We start from the raw sequence: 12,738 nt of genomic DNA, 5'->3' as shown, positions 1-12,738 counted from the left end.
GCGATGACCAAGCCAGTTAGCGTTCCCACCCTTCACAGGACTTCTTTGGGAAGGTCCAGGTCATGATCATGGATTAGGTCACCTAAACGGCAATTTACCTTGGTGTTCCTCAGAGGGGTGGCAGGCGTCTGCAGGGTTCTAGCAGTCCTGCAGAGCAAAGACACGAGTAAGATAGAAGTGTGTCAAGTGTATGATTGTACTTGACAGACCAGAAGTCTAGGGCCGGGTGTGAAGGGAGATAAACAGGCGCACAGCACCCGGCGTGCGTCCGAGATAAAGGGGTGTGGCCGCCCCGCCTCTGCTGCCAGCTTTTCCACGCGTCGCTTCGTTTCGCAGCATCAGGACTGCGGGAGGCGGGGGTCTTCTTCGCCCACTATGGGGAAAACCGGGAGTCCTGGATGGCCCCTAACTCCTCACCGGCCTTTGTGAAACGTCTCCAATTGTGCCTCATAAGCAGAGTCCGGCCCCCGCGGACGGACGGGTCTGTCTGGACGCCGCAAGGGCTGAAAGGTGAGGACCGCGCGGTGGTGGGGCGTCCCTAGAATCTAAGTCAACAACACCCCCCTCCCAACCCCCCGCCATTAATTCTCCTTTCCTTTTCCCCTCCTCCCGCAACCCAGCTCTGGCGCTCCTCCCCCAGCCCTTCTAGCCTCCCGCGCGGGGCCTGGGGGGGGGGCGGGGCGAGCAATCAAGACTGCGCGAGAGTTTCGCCCAAATCCCGCGAGACTTGCCTGCTGCCGCTGCCGCCGCCTCTTACGTCTTTCCCTTTGACAAGTCGCCGCTGCTGCAGCAAAAATAAAGGACGCGGCCGCCGCAGCCGCTGCCGAGCCGGGCTCGGGTAGCCGGAGCCGCGCCCCACCCCCGCCAGCTCCGGAGTCGCGAATGGTAACGCCTCTTCTGCCCTCCTGGTCGCCTGTGCGTGCGACCCACGGGCCAGGCAAGGCCGGCCAGGGCTGTTCCCGGGCCGCGGCCGAGCAGGGGGCCGCCGGGGTCCTTGGTGGGCGGCAGGCAGAGGCCTGAGAGAACCCTCCCGGCGCGGTGCGGGGCCTCGGGCCTCAAAGGCCTCCCGCAGCCTGAGCGCCTACAGAGCCGCCTTAGAAGCCGAGCCGCTCGCCTGGAGGGGTAGAGGGACCCGCCCCTCCGCCGGCTTGCTGTACTTGCCCCTCGGGGGTCGGGTCTCTGACCTTCTCCCCCATCCCTTTATCCGGTAACGAGGGTCCCTCCCTGGCCGGGGCTAGGGTCGGGGAGCAGCGGCCCGACTCTTGCGGGAGAGCCGCGACCCCCGTGCCCTCCCGTCGCCCACCACCTTTTGAGGGGTGGAGATTGGGACGACGTGTCTTTATCCTTTCCTCTGCTTTTGGGTGGGGGCAACTCATCATCAGGTAAACCTTTCTCCAAATTACCTTACCTGCCTCGGTAAAATAACCATTTATAAAACCTGTGCTACCAGGAAGGGGAGACGAGATGCATTGTTTAGTCTCTGGGTAAGATGAGGATGATGATGACAAGAGCTGTCCCAGGCAACATGGTGAAACCTTTTCTGTGATGAGTGGTAGATTCTTGGGAGACACGAGGACCGGAGCTGGTACCACCTTTCCCAGGAGGTTATGTAAAAGAAACGCTGTCCAGCCCAGCGAGCTGTGAGCAGGGACAGATTTGCCTTACTTTTAAAATAATGTCTGTAGTTAGTAGAAAATATGGATAATCAGAATTAAAGAAATACCAAATCTGAACTCATTCTTGTAATTCCATTCCCAGAGATAGCATTTCATGGTTACCATTTTGGTGTGTTTCCTAACAGACACTTCATTTTTTCAGATAGTCCTTGGCTCATTGTTGATTGGGACTTCCTCCGTTCTATGTATGTTTCAAAATGATTTGTTTTATTTGAGTTACTTTGGCCCTGTCTGCTTGTATGTAGTACATAAGTGTTTTTTAGTTTTTCCTGTGGTGGGCGCTGAAAGGGAGAAGTGTTTGTTGAAGGCAAACTATGATTATTCACAGTGGGAAGAAACCTGTTTACCTTTAGGTTTTATAACATTGATTTCCATTGGTTATTTTTAGATCAGCGTCGTTATGTGACACTTTGTTATAGTGCCTTTGTGATTGGGATGGGATGGATACCTGCCTTTGATTATGTAGGTTTCTGTGGTGTGAGTTTTTACAAGCAAAATTGGGTGTCCTAGGTGTCTGTTTCTATGTATGCAAACATATGCACATATACATGGGTTTATCTTACAAGTGAGTTAAAATGTATTATTTTAGAAAAGAAAGCATTAGGTAGGGCAAAGAATAGTTTTGTAATATTTCTCCCAAATTATATGACGGGATTATATTGCAGAATGAAACATCTAGAGAGGTTAGAAATCTGGCAGCTTTTAAAAAATAGGATAGTATCATTTTTCTTGGGTTGTCATTGTAATGGATTAGATGGCCTATTAAGGCCTTTTGTAATTCTAAACTTTTATGAATTTTGCCTTTCCTAAGTTTCTCTTATCACTTTGCTTCTTAAATTTCTAGTCATGCTGTTTATACGTGACACTTTCCCATTCATTTGCTGGTCATGTATTCCACTCCCAATGCAGACATCCTGGTGGTGCATGAGGAGAAAGCAAATGTAAATGGGTCATTTTGTTTAGTAATATAAACATTTTCTGCAAATCCTATTTGATGAAAGGAATTTCAGAGACTATGTTCTTGATTGGGCTGGATTGGTTAGTAGAGGAGATAAATAATAAATAGCAAATTCTAATGTCTCAAGCATTTTTTCCCAAAAGAGACAAAATTACTCCCTTCTGGTATTAAAAAAGAAAAAGGAGAGACTCAATATATTAAACAGTTGATCTTTTAAAATTCAGATTTTTAGTAAAATAACGATAATGAAGACTTTGTGGTTTGGTGTGCGGCAAGAAGTTTGTGTTAGGATAAAAGCAAATTGACTTGTGAAACAAATTTTGAATTTCATAGTTGAACAACTATGTAATAATAACTGAAAAACTTACTATAACCTGTTAAAGAGAATTTTTTAAATTGTAAATAAGACTTTGGCTTAACAGACAAATGAAATGTGTTATAGGCACATACTGCAGATTATCATGATGTTGAAAAAAATTAAATTGGTCACATCACTTAAAAAGAAGTTTGCCAAGTAAAGTCAACAGTAGCTAGCAAATTTTTTTTGACCAAAAGAAACTGTAAGGGAACGTAAAGTAGCTAATTTACTTTTTAGATGTCAGATACGATTTTTATGATTTTAGTTTTTTCTGCTGTTACTGGGCCCTCTAAATTAATAGAATATTAAATTACAGATGAGATCCCTGAGGAAGGAAATATGACAGTTGGGTAAGATGATCAAGTGATGGATTTTATTATTTATTTTCAACTGTTTATTTTGAAATAATGTTAGACTTACAGAACTGTTGCAAAGATAGTGCAGAAATTTCCTACATAATATTCTTCTACATCATCTCCTGATGTTGATACCATAACATAGTACAATGATCAAAACCAGGATGTTAACTAGACTACAGACTTCATTGCAGTTTCACAAGTTTTACCCCTTATGTCTTTTTTCTGTTCCACAACCTACTTCAGTGCATTTAGTGTGGTATTCTCATTTCCTCCAATCTGTGATATCCCTCAGTTTGTCCTTGCTTTCATGATCTTCACATTTTTGATGAGTACTGTCAATTAATTTGTAGAATTTTTCTCATTTTGGGTTTGTCTGATGTTTTCCCCATGACTTGGTTGAAGTTATATATGTTTGCAAGAAAACCACACATGATGTGTCCTCAGTGCATCATTTTAGAGGGTACGTGGTGTTGGTATGTCTTACTGCTAGTGATGTTTTAACCTTGATTACTTTGTTAAGGTGACCTTTACCTTGTTTTCCACTGTAAAGTTACTGTTCTTCCTTTTGATACATATTATATGGAAGATACTTTGAGACTATGCAGATATACTGTTTCTCCTCAAACTTTCTCCTGCTGATTTTAGCATGCCTTGATCTTGTCTGGAGCAGTTATTGTGGTGTTTACCTAATGGTGATTTATATTTTCCTCTATTTTTAAAAACACATTATTGGAATTTTTCTGTTAGGAAGAGATACCTCTTCCTCATTTGTTTATTCAGTTACTTATTTATGTAATTATAATCTCATGGGTATTTGTTTTATTCTACATGTTGTAACCCAATAGTACTTTTTTATTCTCAACTTATTCCAGCTTTGGCCATTAAGAGCCTTTTCAAGTTGGCCTTCACTCTCTTTTGGACACTTCCTTATATTCTGGTATCATAGGCTATTTCTTGCTCATCTTGTATCTTTCCTTGTACCAGTCCTAGAATCAACAGCTTGTCTAAGGAACTCTATTGGAAAATAGAATTTAAATCAAGATCTGGCTGCTAGGTGTACTCACTGGGGGTGTCATTGCACGTAGGCCCTCAGAGGATAGTGCTAGGAAATATAGGTATAATACCAACCCTCCCACACATACAAGTGCGCACACACACGTTTATTTATATATTTATCTTTCTATATATATTAAATATATAGAGTTCATATTGATAGATTCTAGTCTAATATGACACCACAAGGTTCATTCTAACCTTTACTGACTTCTTATTTGTATCACTTTTTCTAATAGTGAAAACCTGGATCTCGTTGTCTGTAGACACTAGATCATATAGATAATAGATTATATCCCATTTGCTTACTTTTATAGTGCACATCAAGTAGGTACTGATTGCTAACCCATTACCCTTATGAGAAACATATTTTTCTAATTAGAGTATAGGTTTTTTTTTTGGTTTTTTTTGGTCTTTAACCTCATGGTATCTAGTCAAAATATTATTTTCCTAAGATATTAGGTTAGTTCATTTTTCCAAAACTTTCCCTTTAGAGTTATGTTATTCATCTGTAATGCAGTTTGGTTCTTTTCCTTTCTTTCTTTCTTTCTTTTTTTTTTTTTTTTTTTCCCAGTTTGGTTCTTTTCTTACTCTTTGTATTCCATTCCATTCCAATCCTGGTTGATTTGATTATTTATTTATTTAGGTATATGAAACATTACCATGACTAAATACTACTACGTAAAATGATATAGTTAGAGAAATGTCACTTCTTATTACTACTACTTGATTCCCACCTTCATCCCCTTTTCCTCATCTGTTTTTCTTACCCTTTAGGTAACTAGTCTCTTCGGTTTTTTTTTTTTTTTTTTCATTTTAAAGCTTTTATCTATTTATTTGCCAGAGATCACAGGTAGGCAGAGAGGCAAGCAGAGAGAGAGAGGAGGAAGCAGGCTCCCCGCTGAGCAGAGAGCCTGATGCAGGCCTCCATCCCAGGACCCTGGGATCATGACCTGAGCCGAAGGCAGAGGCTCCAACCCACTGAGCCACCCAGGTGCCCCGCGTCTTTGGTTTTTTGGTTAATCCTTCTATTATTTCTTTTGCACAAATGAACAGATTGTGTGTGTTTTGTTATATTCCTTCTTTTTTTAATCATTTATTTATTTATTTATTTATTTGATTTATTTGAGAGACAGAGATCACAAGTAGGCAGAGAGGCAGGTGGAGAGAGAGGAGGAAGCAGGCTCCCTGATGAGCAAAGAGCCTGATTTGGGGCTCTATCCCAGGATCCCCGGATCATGACCTGAGTCGAAGGCAGAGGCTTCAACTCACTGAGCCACCAAGGCGCCCCTCTCATACAATTTTAATTGAGATACAGTTCACATACCACAAAACTTTCCCTTCTAAAGTGTACCAGTTCGTTGATTTTTTTTTGTGTATTCACATGATTGTGCAGCCATTACCACTAATTCAAGAATTATTTTTACCACTCCAGAAAGAAACCCTGTATGCATTAGCAGTCATTTCCCCTTCAACCTTCCTTAGCCCAGGTTAACCACTAATCTGCTTTATGTTTGTATGAATTTGTCTATTCTGAACATTTCATGTGAATGGAATCATATAATATGTTGACTTTTATGCCTGACTTCTTTCACTTAGCATAATTTTTCAGTGTTCATCCATGGAGCATATATCTGTAACCCATTTCTTTTTTTGGCTGAGTGATACTCCAGTATATGCATATATCACATTTTATTCATGCATTCATCATTTGATGGACATTTGGTTTTCCATTTTTTGGCTACAGTGAATAATATTGCTATGAACATTCATGTACAAGTTTTTGTGTGGATGTATATTTTCAGTTCCTTGGGTATATACCTAGGCATAGAATTGCTGGGTTGTATGGTAACTCTCTGTTTAACTTTCTGAGGAACTGCACAACTGTTTGCTTTTTCCTTTATTTCTTATGTGAGAAGTAGCATCTTATAGATACTCTTTTGCACTTTAATTTTTTTACTTATTGGAAATCACTGGATGTCCTGGAAATCACTCCAAATTAGTTTTTTCTTCTTGTTAGATAGATAGTCTAACTTCTTTTTTACAGCTGTACAGCACTCCACTCTGTGGATCTATCCTAATTTATTCAACCATTCTTCTATGTATGTACATTTAGGTAATTTCCTGTATTTTGCAGTTATAAACAGTATTGCAGTAACTGGCCTGTCCATATGTATTGTTAGAGGTGTATCTTCAAGGTAGATTTCTCTAAGTGGGATTGCTGGGTCAAAAGTTGAGCATGCAGGAGTCCCTCTATGTCTATAGTTTCTCTTTTTATAGTTTCACTTACTGGTGGTCAACAGTGGTCAGAGCAGATGATCCTCCTCCTAAGGTATAGTCAGAAAGAAGGTCACTGGTAGCCTAATGCTACATCTCAGTGCCTAAGTCATTCATCTCATTGATCTCATTATGTAGGCATTTTATCCTCTCACATCATCATAAGATTGAGTATAATAAAATATTTTGAGAGACCACATTCACATAACCTTTTTTTTTTTTTTTTTTTTTTTTTTTTTTAGTAGGCTCCACATCCAAAGTGGGGCTTGAACTCACGACCTTGAGATGAAGAGTTTCATGCCTGAGCCAGCCAGGCGTGGGTAACTTTTATTACAGTATATAGTTGACCTTTGAACAACATGAGTTTGAACTGCCTAGGTCCACACAATACTGTAAATGTATTTTCTCTTCCTTATGATTTTCTAGTAACATTTTCTTTTCTCTAGCTTACTTTATCATAAGAATACAATATATAATACATACCATGTCCAAAATATGTGTTAATTGACTGTTTATGTTATCAGTAAGGCTTCTGGTTAACAGTAGGCTTTTAGTAGTTAAGTTTTTGGATAGTTAAAAGTTACATGCAAATTTTCAACTGCATGGGATATTGGTGCCCCCTCCCCCTGCATTGTTCAAGGGTCAGTTATATTGTTATAATTGTCCAATTTTATTATTTTTGTTGTTAATCTCTTATTCTGCTTAATTTATAAATTAAACCTTATAATGAGTGGGTATCTGTAGGAAAAAACATACTATAAATAGGGTTTGGTATTACCAGGCATCCACTGGGGATCTTGGAACATATCCCCTTTGGATAAGGGGGAACTACTGTATATAGTTGGGTTAGATATTACAGAAGTGTACTCATTTGCATTCCCACTGGTAATGTATGAGAATATCTGTTTTCCCCATAACCTCACCAACAGAAAATGTGTTGTGTTATTTATATTTATTTATTTATTTGTGGGAGGTGACTGGTTTTTAAAAAATGCTCTGTAGTCATTTCAGTGATCTGAACCTATTGTGTAGGGGCTCTTAATGCCTGTGGTTGGTAGGTTCTTATAGCTTGGAAATTAAATAAATTGTCCATTAATATTACACTGATAGTTGTAGGTTGTTATGTGCAGGTGAAATCAATGGAATGCATTTCTGATCTAGCCAGGATTGCCCATTGAAACTTTTTGCATTCAATAGGAGTTGCTACATTGATACATAATACCCATGCACTGAAATACTTCCGGAGTTTAACAAAGGACAACTGAAATTATAAGGAGAATATTCTTTTCTCCAGAGTATGTGTGATACAATAGTTTTGGTTCATATTATATGCTAGTTACTTTCAATAGTACACATAGTACATATTAAAATCGTGGTATAGTAGTTATTTAACCAGTAATGGCTATGTCTGGAACCTTTTATATTTCCATAAGAAAGAAGGTTAATCTTAAGGATGAAATGAAAGTTTACAGTTCTGGACTGGGGATAATCTTACCAGATTTTAGTGGGACCAAGATACTAAGGCAACATGAAAAACATCCCCATCTTAAAAGGTAGCAAGTTCTGCCCAGCTGGAAATTTAGGTTCTTTCCCAGAAAGAATACTCTTCCAAGTCTGGGGACACATTAATGAAAAAAACAAAGATTTCTTAAAGAATTTCATTAAGTATAGTTGGTACACGATATTATATTAGTTTCAGGTGTAAAATGTAGTGATTTGGTAGGTCTATATGAAAACAAAAAAATCTTGCACCAGAGGAGCTTACATTCTCGTAGTTTTCTGATGAACTGCTGTTTTTAAGAAAAGATGCTCAGTACTGATTGTGAATCGAACCAACAGAGGTCATGTAGAGTTTTTTTTTTTTTTAATTTTTAATTTTTTATAAACATATATTTTTATCCCCAGGGGTACAGGTCTGTGAATCGCCAGGTTTACACACTTCACAGCACTCACCAAAGCACATACCCTCCCCAATGTCCATAACCCCACCCTCCTTCTCCCAACCCCCCTCCCTCCAGCTACCGTCAGTTTGTTTTGTGAGATTAAGAGTCACTTATGGTTTGTGTCCCTCCCAATCCCATCTTGTTTCATTTGAGGTCATGTAGTTTTAAAATAAAATTGCTTTTGTTGCTATTCAAACCCCAAATGACACTAGATTTTACTGGTTACAAAAGAGAAGGCCATGAAAAGTCAGAGGGTGGTAATTTACATTGTTCACTAATCTCTCTCATTTTAAAGGATTCCTAGTAGTAGTAGTAGTAGTAGTAGTAGTAGAATAGAGTAATAGTAAAGTCTTTTTTCTCAGCTGGGGTTCCATGAAAGAACTAAATACCCTTAGGACATTTGGACAATCACTGTATGTAAAGAATTAAGTTCTCTCCAGTGCACCTAGAATGGCACTAGGTATGTACCATCCTTAGGAGAATTGAGAAGATACTCCAGTATTCAAGTTCTCTGGTCTAGATGATGAACTTCAGTGGAGAAAGTCATTGTAGTCAGATCCATTTGTTTTTTTTCCTAACTCTCCCACTTGCTAGCAGAGGGATATTGGACAAGTCTTAGTCTCTTAGCTTCTTGACCTGTAAAAATGAGAATAATAATAGTTGCTACATCATAGGCCTGATGTAAGAATTAAACAAATCTTTCCAATCTACCTTTATCCTTTTCTTTGGCTTTAAAAACCCTCTTTGCTGGTTGACTTCCACATATATGTCTTTAGCCCAGACCCCTTCCCTGAGGTCCAGTGTTATAGTTCATCTGCTTATTTCATATTTCATTGACTAATAGGCATCTCAAACTAAATTTGTACAATAAAGAAGGTGTGATTTCTGTCCTCTTTATTTCCCTGAGTCAGCTGTTAGTAATGGCTGGACCATTCCAGTAGTCACTCAGGTCAAAAGCCTAGGTGTCAGTTGTGATTTTTCTCATTTCTTTATACCCTATAACAAGCCCATCAGCAAAACCTCTTGACTTTATCTTTTGACTATCTTTCTAATCTGATCATATATTGTGGTTGTCTTTACCTTATAACTTTGGTCTAAACCACCATTATCTCCTACTTAGGTAATTCCAATGGTGTCTTTTTAAAAATTTTATTTATTTATATTTTTTTAAAGATTTTATTTATTTATTTGACAGACAGAGATCACAAGTAGGCAGAGAAGCAGGCAGAGAGAGAGGAGGAAGCAGGCTCTCCGCCGAGCAGAGAGCCTGATGTGGGGCTTGATCCCAGAACCCCGGGACCATGACCTGAGCCGAAGGCAGAGGCTTTAACCCGCTGAGCCACCCAGGCGCCCCTCCAATGGTGTCTTTCACTGATTTTTCTCCTTTCTTATTTGGTCTCTGACAGTCTATTCTCCACTGGTAGCTGGAATGGTCTTTTTAACTGTCAATCAGATAGACCACTCCTCTGTTTAGTACTTTACAATGATTTCCTTCTGCAGTTAAAGTAACAACCAAATTCCTGGTGTTGGCTAACAAGGTACTACATGTTGTATTTAATCCCTGCCTATCTCTCTGTTCATTCCTTTCCTGCTACACTGAACTCCTTATGATTCTTTGTTCACAACAGAACATTTCCAGGGCTTGGTATTCTTGCTCGGCTTAGAGTGCTCTTCCTTCAGGTCTTTGCACTGTTTCCTCCCTCACATCATTCAAGTGTTTGCTTAAAGAAGAGTTCTCAGAGTTTACCTCTTCAGAGAAATCGTCAGTCATCACACTATAAAAATAAGTGATCATCTTCCCTCCACCCTCCTTGTCTCATTTGCTTTATTTTTTTTTTTTTGCATTTGTGCTTCCTAAAACTTAATGACTTGTCTACTTTTGTATTATTTGTCTTCCTTACTAGAATGTAAACTCCACGAGAGCTTGAACCTATATGTTTTATTCATTCCAGTGCTTCTAAAATTCCCTGGTACATAGTAAGCCAGGAATACAACTCTAGGAACTTGACCATGGAGTAAAATGGTCTCTATATTAGATTAAATAATTCTACCTTTGTAATGTTTTGTGCCAAATGGAGAACCATGTTTCTTTTTAAAGATTTATTTATTTTAGAGAGAGAGAATGAACACAAACTCGGGAGGGGGGCTGGGGGAGGAAGTAGGAAGAGAGGGAGAGAGAGCATCTCAAGCAGGTTCCAAGTCCCTCACAGAGCTGGATGTGGGGCTTGTTCTCACGATCCTGAGATCATGACCTGAGACAAAATCAGAGTGTGATGCTGGATTGACTGAACCACCCAGATATCCCTGAAGGAGAACTATTAATCAGTTAAACAGCATGAATTTTTTTGCATTGGTTTCTCACATATGAAATGTTAAGATTTAGAATTTAAAACATTATCAAGAGCATGTAATTGTGCATAGGCTGTGCTAAGTAATATATAAAAAATTAACTTGGAGTTGAGCTCTTGTGGTTCTTGCAGGGTTTGCTTGTTCTCTAAATATAATGGTAGTGATGTTAATAGAATAGTAATATTTCCTCTTACCCTGGAAAGCTATTTGTTCTCACTTTAAGCTCTTGATTTAAAGTCTATGGATTTTGATTTTGGGGATATACATTGTTGTTGTCCAAGTGTTTTGTTTTGTTTTGTTTTGTTTTTTCCTTAAACTATAGCAGCATTTTTAGAAGCTCTTTTAAGTTTTGCCATGTTTTAAGACCTTTTGTAGTGTTAGTTACTATACTGTAAAATTGTTGGGTCATAGGCAATGGGCAGTTTTATGTATTGATACAATTCAAGTAAGCAGCTTTGCTGATAGTATTAGTAATATAGGATAACCTAATCTAGAACTAGAAAGATTATATTGTCTATGTGTTAATATAATTGAAAAGCAGAAGTGTTTTACAGAAGTTATCGTTGAATTTTCTTATACAATCAAGTATCCAATCATATGTAATGAAATATGGTCATAGTTTCTCAACATTGTCTCAACATAGTTTCTCAACATTTTCTCAACATTGTTCATTCTTTTAAAAAGAAGAAATGATGGAGAATGATAGATTTATGTAATTTAGTAAAGGTGGTGTGGTGGAGTAGGCAGATGTGCATATAAAGGAATAATACTGGGTAACATTTATTAAACGTTTACTGTGCACCAGATATTATTCTAAGTACTTTTTTCTGTTATTTATTTGTTTATTGAATTAATTAACATGTAATGTATTATTGATTCATCAGTCTTTTTCTTTTTTCTTTTTTTTTTTTTTTTTGGTTCATCAGTCTTATGTAACAGTCAGTTCTCATTACATCATGTGCCCTCCATAATGTCCATTACCCGGTTACCCCATACCCCCACTCCCTTTCCTCCAGCAACCCTCCGTTTGTTTCCTATGATTAAGAGTTCTTAGGGTTTGTATTCCTCTCTGATTTTGTCGTTTTATTTTTTCCTCTCCCCCTATGATCCTCTGTTTTGTTCCGTAAATTCCACATAAGAGTGAGATCATATGATAATTATCTTTCTCTGAAAGTACTTGTATCTATTATTAAACCACAGTTAAATATGGTCGAATTGTTAATTATTTAAACCACATTTTGGGGCACCTGGGTGGCTCAGTGGGTTAAGCCACTGCCTTCAGGTCAGGTCATGATCTCAGGGTCCTGGGGTGGAGCCCTACATAGCGCTTTCTGCTCAGCAGGGAGCCTGCTTTCTCTCTGCCTGCCTCTCTGCCTACTTGTGATTTCTCTCTCTGTCAAATAAATAAATAAAATCTTAAACAAACAAACAAGCAAACAAACCCTATAGTCTTAGAGCTAAACAGAACTAAAAAAAAAAAAACAAAACAAAACCGCATTTAACCTGTTTATTTTGCAGAGAAGGAAATTGAAGTACGGAGAGGTTAAGTAGCCCAAGATGGCACAGCTAGCAGGTGATGGGAACATGAATTAGAATTCTGTAACAAAGGGAGGTGTTGGCAGAACTGTTGGGGGCAGAGTCTGGAAATGGCAAACCTCAATGTGATGGTTTTGGCTGATCTAAAATTCTGTCCCCCTGAGGTACCTGGGTGGCTCAGTCCATTGAGCATCAGACTCTTTGATTTCATCTCAGGTCATGATTTCAG

General features: G+C 39.0%; 1 protein-coding gene across 8 annotated transcripts in view; it reads left to right on the top strand.

The window, feature by feature from the left end:
* Positions 1-766: 766 nt before the first annotated feature.
* Positions 767-12,738, top strand: part of HERC1 (HECT and RLD domain containing E3 ubiquitin protein ligase family member 1) — a 190,806-nt gene continuing 178,834 nt past the window's right edge. For 7 of the 8 annotated variants that reach the window (XM_059180736.1, XM_059180734.1, XM_059180731.1 and 4 more), the window contains exon 1: positions 767-885. The gene's annotated coding sequence lies outside the window, so the exon portion shown is untranslated. The remainder of the gene's footprint in view (positions 886-12,738) is intronic. The other variant, XM_059180730.1, reaches the window with a different exon arrangement.

Source organism: Mustela lutreola, chromosome 7 (assembly GCF_030435805.1).
Source record: "Mustela lutreola isolate mMusLut2 chromosome 7, mMusLut2.pri, whole genome shotgun sequence".
Classification (NCBI taxonomy): Eukaryota; Metazoa; Chordata; class Mammalia; order Carnivora; family Mustelidae; genus Mustela; species Mustela lutreola.
This window is presented reverse-complemented; position numbering and strand designations above follow the sequence as displayed.